Raw genomic sequence first — 11,948 nt, 5'->3', positions numbered from 1 at the left:
GACTTAACATAGCAAAAAAGATCAATTTTTAACATGGAACATTTAGTGGTGCATCTTTAGTGTAGAAAAAAAAATCAAGGTCAACCGATTGAAGCAGCCGTCACTTTGGCTGCAAACCTAACCCATCACCTCTCGAAACTTAGATTCTTACTCGGAGATGGCCCCGTTTGTAAGCACTATAAGTCACAACTTGTGTGAAACCATCTAAATTTTTATCACAACATGTTGATGCCATTTGAGGGCTCCATGCCAAGTTTCATATTTTTTTCAGGCTTAGTTTGCATTTCTATGAATTAAAAACCAATAACCAGCATGTTTGAGGTTGAGTCTTGGCACCATGAGGTTTGGAATTGCTTTCCTTTGTCTTGGATAAGGCCTAAACATAGACTCAAGAACACAAATATGAATTTTCAACCCAATTTCCCCCTTTTTCATGCACTTGCAGTTTAGTTTGAAATATATGCACTAAATGCCTACAAATGCACTTAATGCCTGCAAAATGAAATAGATAGGGGAGAAAGAAAAGATACTAAAAAGAAAAACAGATATAATGTTGAAAAATAGAGCATAAAATGAAATAAAAAAGGAAAACAAATAATGTACAAAATAAGTAGAACAAAATAAAAGAGAAAAAAAGAAGAAGAAAAGAATAAAGTGTTTGCTTAGTGCCCCTCAATAGAAACTCGACAAACGCGTGCGATGTCGAGTGCCACTTGGCAGTCTTCCGATTTGTCAAGTTTATTCTCTCTGGCACTCGACAAATGTTGTGTCTGCCGAGTGGCAAATGAAATGTACTCCCTAAACAACCTGGCATTGTGCGAAATCAAGGAATGGATAATATTTCAGAGATAAAATACGAAATATGTTTTATGTACAATATATATTCTGAAAATCTATGGGTCGCGCTATTCGTCACCCTAGGTGAGGAATAGTTATTCTTCACCCTAGATTTGACATTAATGCACCATATTTTTACGTTTCATAAATTTTGTCTTATTTCATACATAAAAAGAGAACGTAAGAAAATATGTACTTGCCGTAAAAAATATTTTATGTTACGTAAAATTACGAATGTAAAAACATAGTGTAAAACATACATAAAATGTGATTTTTCTAGTCATATAACCTATATTTTTGTTTTTTATACCAAATTTTACATATTGAATCAATATGCATGTAACTATTTATATTCTAAACGTAATTTATTTAGGAAGCGATCATAAGATTACCTCGGGTGAAGAATAACTTATTCTGCACCCTGGATGATGAATAATAACACTATTATATAATAATGACACATTTTTATTAAGCATGGCCTACAAAATATGTTTTTATTAAAAATAAATGAAAAAAATTATGTGGACCTAAAATGGAATGGTCGATTCCAAATCGGGCCGATCCGTCACACAGCATGCACGGTGGATACATGAGGCAGAAGTATACCCCGAAAAAAAAAAGAAGGGCGGAAGTACTTCGCGACGCATTACATCCTTTTCTCGATTATATCTTGTGATTACATGCAAACAAGATCAGCTAAACCTGCCGAGCTTTACGCCATGATCCACACCACTCGGTGCTATCCTACGCTAGCGCCTCGTGGCCCAACAAACTCAGACGTAACCGATCCAGGAGAGCCAGCAGCGGCGATCGCATCGCCTGCGACCGCAGTTCTTCCGCTTCTACCTCTCATGGCCGGGCGCGCGGACAGCCTGGCACCAAGGAACGCTCGCGGTACAATCTGGCAGCGCACTGCATCATCCTCCTGCTCACGCTCGGCGCCGACTCCGGCCATGGTGCAAGACGGAAGGCCGAGCTCTGCGTGCTCCGCTTCAACGTCAACAATGCTCATCGTCAAGTCGAGAGAAAAAGCTATCAATCGCGTACAAACCAGGCTACACGAGCTAACCGATTTCAAACCCACCAAGTGCTTGAGAAACACCCATTCGAGCGAGGACAAAGAAGCAACCAAGTTCTGATTTGAATTTGCAATGGCAGATGAAATTTATTTTTCGATAATCATGGATAAAGTTTATCATGCATATTGCAGGAAGGTGTTTAAGCATCTTAATTGCAGATTAGTTAAGTATGTTTTTTCTTGCGAATAGATTATTTAAGTATGTTGTCATACTTATACTAGTTAAAATCATGTGAAGGTCGATGAAGAATCTGGTCAACATACAATCAAATCACGACGAAACAAAACGGAACTCACATCCAGAATCTTTATTGATCGATCAGTTCCACAATCTGCTCAAGCTGAAGCGTACTGGCTAGCCAGTAACATGCATGCACATGCATGTCATCGACGACATGCATATACACTCCTAGAATAACTATTATTCTCTAGCTCCATATGGATTTAGTTTATTGGTGGTACGCCTCCCTAGCTAATAACTAGACGACCAGAGTAGACAGAGCAGTCTACTCCTTGGTACACATCTCGCAGTTGCAGTAGCGCATGATGACGTGCTTGGTGGTGCAGTGGGCCGACTTGAGCACCAGGTCCGGGCTCTGGTTGACGCACTCCATGGCGCAGTGCCACTTCATGCATATCATGGAGTAGAAGCGCTCCTTGTAGCACTTGCGTTCTGCATGCATGTAGATACATATATATACAGATGCAATTAGCCAACAAACATACAAACACTATCGTCATTAGAGATCTTTTCTGTGGAACAGAGATGTAAAGGGAAAGAAGGAGATCTTTTCTTGTAAAAGAGAGGGGATGTGAAATGGAAGGGGAGCACGCACGTACCTGCGAGAGCAGGGCTTGCGAGAAGCGCGAGCACGACGAGGAAACAGAGAGCAGTTCTCCCCTCCATTGGCGCAGCTCGCAGATGCAAACTCACTCTGGTCTGATATGATCTGCTCTTTCGTTTGCGAGACGAGTAGAGCTTGGAAGGAGATTGATTGATGATTCACCCTGCCGGGCCTCGCACCTATATATAGGAGGGAGAGAGGTGGAGGATGGATCGGTGAGATCCACAGAATCTCCTAACGACCCCGCCCGCTTCCCGTGGAGGCGACCGCATGCAGCGCTTGAAGGAATCAAGGCTGTTAGCCTGTCGTGCGAGGCGATCGGGAGAAGGAGAATATACCGTCTCGGCTGTTCCGCTTGCTCGCGCCTCACTCCAGATTTTTTATTTTATTTTAGGGAAGCCTCACTCCAGATACGCACGCAGTAGAGGCAAGCACCGTCCTAGTGTAGCTCTACATTTGGGCCGCATGTATATAGTTGCACTATTTATTTTTTTGAGAAGGATACAGTTGCACTAATTAAAAGGCCTAGTAGCAGCATCACGTAGCTAAACCATCTAATCCGAACTGATTGGCCATACTACAGCAACACGGGACAGGGCTCGCGTTGAGGAGGTGTTCATGCCCATGGATGCACGTGTAATTCTTGGGATCCCGCTCTGCACCCGATCTATCCAGGACTTTTGGACTTCGAGAAAACACGGTGATTTCTCAGTAAAATGGGCGTATAAATTGCCTTTTTAAGCGAAGCGTATAAATTGCTGGTGTCCATGAGATAGCTCATCTAGCCTAGGGCCCATCTAGATGCGAGCGCTCCATCGCATTTTTTATTCCCCCCTGGTTCGCTCGATCACATTTGAAAAAATAACAAAAAAAAATCTCAAAAGACGAAAATTTAGGGAAATCGGAAATGTGCATGGATTTCGAAAAGCAAATGATTGATTTGAAAAAAGCTCATCAATTTGACAAAAAATTGTGAATTTTTTAGAGAAAAAGTACATCAAAGTTGAAAAATAGTTCGCCAAATTTTATAAAAGTTCATCGAACTTGAAAAAAAGTTTATAAAAATTCATAAAGGAAGTTCATATATTTTAAAAAATATCCAGAAAATTTGCAAAAAGTTCATCAATTTGAAAAAAGGTTAATTGATTTAAAAAAAGAAAAAAGAAATGAAGAAAAAAAGATGAAAATACGTGTACGTTATCTAATCAGGCTGGGTGGAGGGGTGGTTACTGGTTACTGAAGCGTACCTCAATGCAAGAGGTCATTGGTTAGATTCACCACGAGTATGCTTTTTTCCTGGGTTAAAAGACGGAAAAAAGAAAGAAAAAATGGTGGATCGGCCAGCCCAGAATGGAGGAGGTGTGTGCACCCCTTTGCAAAATGGATACTAACGGGCGCCTGAAGCTCCAAATAGGAAACACCGTTTAACACCGTAACGACTATATCTCGCTTACAGCAAGCCCTACGGTTCGCTTACCTAAAGGGGTTTTTCACGTCACCTGTAATGGACCAGCCCATTTCATCTCTTCGATCGCACGCTCGGGTTCAGAGAGATAGCTTGCTCGTTTTCCATAGCGAAGCTCTCTGTTTTGTGGATTGTACTAGTTTTTGGTCCTTTTTTATTTTATTTTATTTTATTTTTGTGGATCTCTGCGTTTCTTCACAGTTTTCTTCGGTTTCTGTCTTTCTATACTTTTTTTAATTGGCATTCTTCATTTCTATCATTGTTTTTTTCTTTGAGTTCTTTTTGGTTCCTTTTTTTCTTTTCTCTATTTTTATTTGCTTTTATTTTCTTTATTTTCATCAGTTTTCTTCGTTTTCCTTTCTTTCCTTCTCATTTTCACCTTTTCTTTTCTTTGTTTGTTTTTCCTATTTCTCTTTGTTTATTCCTTTTTCCTTTTCAGTTTTTAACATTTTATTGGTTTTCTTCGTTTTCCTTTGTACATTTTCCATATGCATGAGGAATATTCTTTATATACACATTTGACAATTTTTCAAATGCATGATTAACATATTATTTGAAATTTAATATTTTGTTATGTTTATTTTTTCTATACACATTGTACATTTGTTTTGTACATCAGGAATATTTTTATATACATGTTTAGCATTTTGGAAATACATATTTAAATTTTTTTGAACACATATTTTTTGTTGTATAATTTTTCCATAAACATTGTGCATTTATTGCATACATCAGGAACATTTTATATGTCCACATTTAACATTTTCAAAATTATGACTAACATCTTAAAAATTATATTTTTTATGTCTGCTTTGTCCATACATTTTTTGCATAAATCAGAAATTTCTATACATGTTAATTTTTTCCACATACATGATTAGCTTGCTTGAAAACTTATAATTTTTTTGTCTACCTTTTCCGGTACACATTGTACGTTTTTTGCATACATTAGAAACATATTTATATACACATGTAACATTTTCCAAATACATGATTAACAATTTGTTACTTATATGTATTTATGTCTATTTTTTCTTCCATACGTATTGTACATTTTTATACACTGGAAACATTTTTTTCTGAACACATTTAACATTTTCCAAAATGGATGATTAACATTTTTGAAATGTTCTATGTAAAGTGTTTTTGTAATATAGATATAGATATGTATATATTAAGAATATTTTAAAGAATAAAAAAGTAAAATAACAAAGAAAAACAAAAACGAAAAACATGAAAGAAAAACAGAATGAAACGAGCCTCTAACCTCCCGCGCTCTGGGTGGGCCCGGTCTCACGCTCACCCAGGTAAGGCCGCCCTACATCTTGCAGTAAGCAGCCTTAAAAACCGTCTCGCGGTAAGCGAGACATATGCTCACCCTTTTGAGACCCGCAGGTGTCATATACGCATGATGTGCCTCGGCTACTGCAAGTTATAGGGTGTTTGGTTGGGCTTTTTCTGGCTGCAGCTGCGCACTAGCAGTTGCCTACATCATAGTGAATAGTGGCTGGGCCAGCAAATGGCTTTTTTCTGTGGCCCCTCAGAACTTGTTGGAAGTACGTTAAATTTTAAAAAATATTCACGTATTCCAAAAATATGTTCATAATCTATACAATCTACAAATATTCATTTAGTTCAAAAAATGTTTCAATGTGTATTTGCAAAATGTTCAACAAGTGTTGGAGAAAAAGTTCAAAAACATGTGTTTAAAAAAATATAAAGCATGTAGTTCAACTTTTTTTAAACACATATTAAATGTATAGAAAAAATTTGCAAGTTGCATGAAAAAAATATACAACAAAACTTGTATTGAAAAAAGGTTACACATGTATAAGAAAATGCTCCTCATGTATTCCAAAAATGTACAATATATACGAAACATGTAGAAATGTGTTAAAACGGTGAAAACCAAGAAAGAAAACTGAAGTAAAAGTAAAAAAAACAATAAATAAAAAGAAGAATGAAATACCAAGAAAGAAATGACAGAGAAAAATTCGCACGCCGCAGCTACAGTAATAGGTTGGCCTACTATCAGGTTTGCCAGAGATGCACCCCCTTTTGACAAAGGGGTAGGAATAGCTACCACAACGTGGTTGCATCCCGCTTAGAGCAACTCTAGCAGACCCCGCATCCCGCCCCGGCCCGCAAAATAACCGCTAAAGTGCGGGTCGGGGCGGGCAAACCTGTCCGATCAGACCTCGCATCCCGCCCCGGTCCGCAAATATTTTTGCGGGGCGTGGCAAAACTTCTCCCCCAACCTCTAGTTTCACGGGCTGGGAGGCCGACCCGAGCTCAGCCCCTATCCGCAGCGAGATTTTGCGGGAGGGACATTTCCGCGCGCCCTTTCCTGCTCCCCCCACCCTCTGCCACCATTGCCCCGCCTCCGCACGCTCCGATGCCATGGTTGAGCGTGAAGGAAACGTCCACCTTCCTTCACAACGAGCCTGACCCACAGATCAAATTTGGGAGGAACTGATCAAATTGGACATAATGGAGAGGGGTATATGGCCACACTTGGTTGCTGGCTAGCTTGTCACTAATTTTGACGACACCCACAAAGAAGAGGGTAAAGGATTAACCATGGATGGATGGCCGTGGGCACATGAGATGATGATAGAGAGAGAGAGCAGAGGGATACTTACCTAGTCGGGAAGCCCACGAGCCGCCGTCTCGGCTCCGAGGTACAACCAGTAACATTGTAACAACGCTAGTGGGCTCTGTGGCTAGGGTTGGCCGCCATGGCAAAAGGAGTTAATTGCACAATAGTACCACATTTCGGGCTGTCTTGGCAGATTGGCATCAGTTTTTTTAATTTTTACGTGTTAGTACCAAGTTTCGGGCAAGCCGTTGCAAATCGGGCTGAACTGCGCATTGACAGCGTATCTGACCGACGGGGCCCATATGTCAGGTGCCTAGATGGCATATTTTTTTTTGCAGAAAACCCCCTTATTATGTAATCACGTAAAGGCACATTATTTTTGTGGGTAAAGGGTTCCCGTGAGAGTCTTTTTTTCGTTCGGACTTGTATGAAAGTTGGACATGGCTAGGGAGCGCCGTTGCGCTCGTTTGTTGTTTTGAGCGCATTGTCGTATATAGTAAGTGCATGTCCTTATGTCCAGCTGTCTACTGTAGAAAAAGGAAACTATTTGGTCATATCCCTAGCGCACGTGGCTATCGATTGAATCAGCCTAGATCCTTTCCCATGTGCATTTATTTGGGGTTAAAAAGTTGTAAATGCCATAATTTTTGATTCAAGCATCAAAATCCAGTTCCGTTTTCACAGTCTCTGACGACGAGTTCTTCAAAACTAGATCCCATGTGAGTTGGTTTCGTCAAACTTTTTTTTGAGGGCAACTTTGGGTTCAATGGAGGCAACTATAGTGCTATAGGGAAGCAACTTCTTCTTTTTGGCCTAGTTAGACTGACTATTAGGTTGGTTTGCATAAAAACAAGAAAAATAACACAAAACATAAGGCATCTTTAGTGTACATAGAAAGCAACTTCACTGCACTATGTATATTTGTCAGTTTTACTAACATTATTCCAACTTGTGTATCATGGCTGCTCAATTGCCTATTGTTGATGGTTAGTTGCAAACGATTGATGTTCAATTGCCTATAAATGCTATATATTGCCTATAATTGATGCCTAGTTGCCTGCTACTGGTAATTAGTTGCCTGCAATTGCTGCTCAGTTGCCTACTTTTTAAAATAGTTGCCTAGAATATTATGAAGTTGTTTATCATTGTTTTTCTAAGTTGCCTACAAACACTCTGAAGTGGCCAAGATTCATCATCATGTTGCCTACCATAACTAGCAATATATAGCAGACACAAGAGCATCATCGGTAGATGACATCATAGTATTATAGGAAATTCAAAAACAACGACATACGAGCATAAACAATAGGCAACTTAGAAGTACCGATGAGGAAGTTAGGATAATGTTAGACAAAATTAACTAGGACACACAATGTAGTGACGTTGCCTTCTTTTAGCACTAGAGTTGCCTCTTGTGGAAGGAAAGTTGCTCATAAAGATGATGTGATATTATCTACCTCTATTTGGTAGTTGTTCTGTATTATTAGTTAGTTGCTTATTGTTGCTAATTAATTATTTTTAGGAGTGGAGTTGCTTCTGTTTACCATTAAAGTTGCCTCATCTAGCATCAAAGTTGCTTTTAAAACTAAGTAGCGTTAGCAACTTAGTTCTAAAGTCGCCTATGTACGAAATTAAGTTGTATGCAACTAAGGATGATGTTAAGCTACTAACTAGTCATGGTAGCCTCCTTAGGATACTGTTAGCCTACCTTGAGAACTAAATTGCCTAAAATACTATAAAGTTGCCTATGAATGATGCTCAGTTGCCTACATACGAAGAAATTTTGTCCCACGTGATTTTTATGTTGTCTACGATATACTTGATAGGTAAATTCACTAATACACATGATGCAAGGAAGTTGCTTCTGTTTAGTACTAAAATTGCCTCAATTAGAACCAAAGTTGCTTTAAAAAAATTTCATCGAAACATGTACATATGAGATCTAGTTTTGAAGATCTCGTCGTGAGAAACCTAATGGTAAAACGGATTTTCATTTTCACACTCGGCTCAAAAGTTATAGCTTTAACAAAAATTGAGACGGAATAAAATGGGATGACATCAGCACATGCATGCAGGTAATCCTTAGTGACCATCCACCACCTAACAACGTCAGCTACATCACGAGGAGGAAGGAGACAGTTTTCTTAGCAGTTTTGTCGCGTAGCAGGTGCGCTAGTATCGGACAGCTCGCGTGTGCGCTCGGCTCCGTCAGATAACGTAGCTGTGCGTTTAAGTATTTGGGTTGAAAGTTTAAGCCAACTAGACAAATAAATAAAATAAAATAAAAATCAGACGCCGGTATGATTCGAACTTGCGACCCGGCGTACGGAGCCGAGCTAGCCACCAAGCAACCAATGTTCGTGTTATGTTACATGCGGGCTTTCTTTTATACTAGCGCGGACACGCTGGGCCGGGCTGTTGGGCCCAGCGCGGCCGCGTGCCCTTAATTACTCCTTTTCTAATTATAATATTAATAAGTTTATAATTATTGTGTATCCTCATTATATCATTTAAATACACAACTATTAAAAATATTTATGCTGAACACATAGTTTTTTTACTTACTCGTATATTGATTATATTTTTGTAAACGCACTATTATTAAAAGATTGACAACATGTATTAAAAAAATTGTAAACATAATAAATTTTAGAAATGCACTAAAAAATTCAACTTTTATTAAGAAAATCTACGTGTTTCTTGAAATTCTAGAATGAGTTTGCGCAATAAGTTTTTAATACATGTTGAACATTTTTTGAAATACAGATTGTCAAAAAAATTCATCATGTATTAAGAAAATGTTCGACATAAATTACAAAAAAATTAATCGTATATTAATAAATTGTTCAACATATTTTAAAAATGTACAATTTGCATTTCAAATATGTTCAACGTATGTTACCAAAAGTTCAATATATTAAAAAATATTCACCGTTTGTAAAGAAAAGTTCATCATGCATTAAAAAGTGATTACTATACGCAGAAAAAGTGCTCAGCATCTAAGAAAATCTTCATGCATATTTGAAAACATGTTCATCATGTATCTAAAAAAAATATTCAGTCAGTATGTCAGAAGAAAAACTAACCCAGTGAATGAAAAAAAGTAGAAAAACCTAAAAATAAGCCAAAACAAGAAACTAAAATAAAGCATAAGAAAAAATGAAACAAAAAGAAACCTGGCGAATGAGCCCCAGCACTTGCTGCAGTAAAACGCGAAACGAAAAAAAATTGCACGCCTCGCATGGCCAAACAGCCGGCCCAGCGTTTGCTTGTTCGTATAAAAGAAATACCGCGTGGACTCCAACGCGAACATCCCTGCAGCCTGCTGGCTAGCGCGTGTCACCTGCATATGGCTGGTCGCAGGTTCGAAACCTGCCTCGAACAAGTCCGAACGAAAAAAAAGACTCTCACGGGAACCATTATATATAAAGTAAGGGAAACCTGCCTCGAACAAGTCCGAACGAAAAAAAAGACTCTCACGGGAACCATTATATATAAAGTAAGGGGGTTTTCTGCAAAATATATGCCAAGTTGGCACCTAACATGTGGGTCCCGCCGGTCAGATACGTTGTCAATCCGCAATTTAGCCCGATTTGCAACGGCTTGCCCAAAACTTGATACTGACACGTAAAAATTACGAAAAGTGGTAGCAATCCGCCAAGACAGCCCAAAATGTGGTACCATTATGCAATTAACTCTGGCAAAAGGTGCAGCGGCCTAGGACTCATCTTAAATAAGGGCCCAATATATCTATATATTTAGAATAACTACAAAAAATTGATTTGTGAACAAAAATCAACATGGATAGGGGGCATATGTCCCCCCCCCCCTCGACGCACTTCACCACATTGTATTTTATTCACATATAAATGATGTATTGAGACTTTATTTGCCAACAAAAAGTATGTGTGTTATGTTTACGGATTTGCTATTTTAAACTTGAGTGTTTTTCAATTCGTTGTCATTCAATTTTCTGTCCGTCTGATCTCATGATAAGATTCGCGCTGAGATCTGTGATTTTCCCTGTCTCTTCCCCTTTTCTCGTGCGATTCAGGGCTCCCTCGATTAGTTGTTCTTGTCTCTCTCCTTCTCTTGTGCGATTTGCCCTTTCTCTGTTAGTGTAGCTTCCAGATCTAGGTCTGTGGATTGTTGGTAGGTGCATTTTCATGCATTTTTGTTGCTCTTTTTGTAGATTTAGCCGTTGGTTCTGCTTGTGGTTCGTGTAGTTTCCAATGGATGCCCTCTGCTTGCGTGAGATGTATGAATTCGTGTGTTAGTTCTGGCTTGTGCTTCCCCTGTTAGGTTTTAGGTGTTCTCGTTTTGATTCCCTCGGTGGAGGCGCTGATAGGTTGTTCGCTTATGTAAATTTGATTTTTGTTCGCTGGTATGATAAGTACTTGTTTCTGAATTTTTGTGTGCCTACCTGCTCCAAATTCATGCTGTAAAACAGGTTTGTCTCCTAGGGATTAGATTCCGCTCTGCCGTCTTCGCTTGCTGTTGCTACATACATCATGCACTTTTTTCCAATGTCTGTAGAGTAAGTTAAAATGAAATCTATTGCTTTCTTTTCTCAGGTCTTATAAGAGTTCCAATGTCTGCTTACATTTGTATCTATTCTTGTGCTGTTGATGCTATTTGCTTTGGTCCTGTAATTTTCCTCATTAGCTTCAGTCATGCTTGTAGGCCCATCTCCTCAGTGTACCTACAAGCAAAAAGGCAATTTATTTTTTATAGTTGTTCTTTACTTAGATTGGTACCTCTACGGTAATTGAATTTTCTTTTAACTTGTATATAATGTCGGAATGTAGAAGAGCGGTGAATGAAAATGTGTCCTGCAACATATTTTTGTTAGCATTTTTATTTTTATATATCTAGCATCTTCCTATAGTTTTTGCTAGTGTAACTCACATTTAGGATGAGGTCCTCCTATGACAATCTCAGTATATCCTCTTCAGTTAGTGTCTTCATCATGCTCCTCATCTGGCATATTTGAAAAGAATTATCAGTATTAGCAATATTGAGCAACAAACTGTTTAGATATAGATGAAATTTGTTAGGTGCTTTCACTGCTGTACTTTATTTATTTTTGCTGCAAATAGTTGGATATTCGCAGTATAATATCAT

At 38.7% G+C, this 11,948-nt stretch overlaps 1 long non-coding RNA gene across 1 annotated transcript; it reads right to left on the bottom strand.

Moving 5' to 3' along the window:
• Positions 1 to 2,194: 2,194 nt before the first annotated feature.
• Positions 2,195 to 2,924, bottom strand: LOC123125310 (uncharacterized). Its single transcript, XR_006461382.1, has 2 exons — positions 2,756 to 2,924; positions 2,195 to 2,588 (listed from the first exon to the last, which is right to left on the bottom strand). It is a non-coding gene; the product is annotated as an uncharacterized lncRNA (long non-coding RNA).
• Positions 2,925 to 11,948: the final 9,024 nt, after the last annotated feature.

Source organism: Triticum aestivum, chromosome 5D (genome assembly GCF_018294505.1).
Source record: "Triticum aestivum cultivar Chinese Spring chromosome 5D, IWGSC CS RefSeq v2.1, whole genome shotgun sequence".
Classification (NCBI taxonomy): Eukaryota; Viridiplantae; Streptophyta; class Magnoliopsida; order Poales; family Poaceae; genus Triticum; species Triticum aestivum.
This window is presented reverse-complemented; position numbering and strand designations above follow the sequence as displayed.